Genomic DNA, 1,756 nt, shown 5'->3' with positions numbered 1-1,756 from the left:
CCTTTGTCAAGAGCGTTAAGCACGTTCACTGGATATTGCGCTTTATAAAAGCTCACGTTTTAAAAACCATATAAAAGAAAAACTACGCCCTTTATCGCCGAGGCATTCCACGAAGGAATATAGATAATCCATCAAACAGGCGTCTGATGTCAACAGGAATCACCCATGTTGGCCAAAGTGAGCAAATTGGGTGTTAATCATCTTGCCTGAATCGGGACTAGAACCCAGGATCTTCCAGGTCACAGTGCTATGCCTTAACCACTCAGCCATCTCGCACCTCCCCCTTCCCCATAGGTACTTACACGGTACTTTAAAAAAACGGAAATAAGAACATCGGTAGTCTATTCTAAAGGTTCAAAAACATATCGGAGTGTCCTTGACAAATCACTGTCTTATTAAAAACATATAAATAAATAAAAATAAAAACAAAATTCTCGTTATTCATCCCAAAGGGGAAATTTGTCTTTAGGGTCTATTCGTGGCCTTCGTAAAGTTATGGCCTGCACTGACCAAAAAATGACGTCAAAATGCCAGTCTTTTGCCACAAAAGAAAACAAATCGTGAGTTGAATTCAGTAGTTCAACCAATGAAATAACTTGTTTCCATGAGCTCTACTAACGACAACTCACTAGGGGTGCAAAAACCAAATAATGATGTCAAACTGCCAGTCCTTTTGGATTTCAGTGTCAGGCTATTATAACATAACAATGGCTACGGTCTATTCCAAGGGAAGACTGGAATAACCCAGGCATCAGTAGCAGTGCAAAGCCGCAGACTGAGCTAAGGTGAGGTGACTTTTTCAAGGCCACACAGCGCGGCAGTTTTTCGAACTCGGTTCCTTTCGGTTACGAAGCAAAGACCGTACCGCTGAGCAACTCTACTCGATTCTTCTGGTTGTGTGATGCATACAGAGCCTGGTCACCTCAGATATTCATTTAGAATGGACCATGGCCACTTTCTTCACCCCTTTCTCCTGGAGACACCTCGGGTACAACTGTTAACTTATAGCCTGACACTGACCAAAAAATGACGCCAAAAGACAAGTCATGGAAGCAAGTTATTTCAATGGTTGAACTATTGAATACAACTCACGATTTGTTTTCTTTTGTGGCAAAAGACTGGCATTTTGACGTCATTTTTTGGTCAGTATCAGCGTGGCCTTCGTAAAGTTATGGCCTGATACTGACCAAAAAATGACGTCAAAATGCCAGTCTTTTGCCACAAAAGAAAACAAATCGTGAGTTGTATTCAATAGTTAAACCAATGAAATAACTTGTTTCCATGAGCTCTACTAACGACAACTCACTAGATGCTGCACAAAAAATGACGTCAATCTGTAAGTCCTAGTGGGTTTTAGTGTCAGGCCGTAGCCATCGTTAACTTATAGGTAGTATGTGTTTGGCTAGAAGCTCACAACATTGCCATCCCGAAATATAACTAACCAACACACAAAACTATGTGTAATCTTGAACGTTTATAATCTGTGTGATGCAGTTTAGTAAGAGTTACTCATAAAGGCGGATGGCAAAAAGCAATCCCAACGACCTGAGTGACGTCAACTTCATACTTCATACTATCTATAAGAAATTAAGGTTCACAGACGTTTGTATGATGATGTTTACAACTTATTGTCAACGCACACATAACTGCTGAGACACTGCGGTTCTGAGGTCTAGTGGTATGACTCTGGCTTTCGGATCAGAAGGTCTAGGATTCGAGACCGCTCTGAGCGGCACATAGTTGAGTCCTTGGGAAA

Source organism: Berghia stephanieae, chromosome 2 (genome assembly GCF_034508935.2).
Source record: "Berghia stephanieae isolate SIO BIC M18660-M18661 chromosome 2, UCSD_Bste_1.3, whole genome shotgun sequence".
Taxonomy (NCBI): domain Eukaryota; kingdom Metazoa; phylum Mollusca; class Gastropoda; order Nudibranchia; family Aeolidiidae; genus Berghia; species Berghia stephanieae.
The sequence above is the reverse complement of the archived record's forward strand: the minus strand, read 5'-3'. Positions refer to the sequence as shown.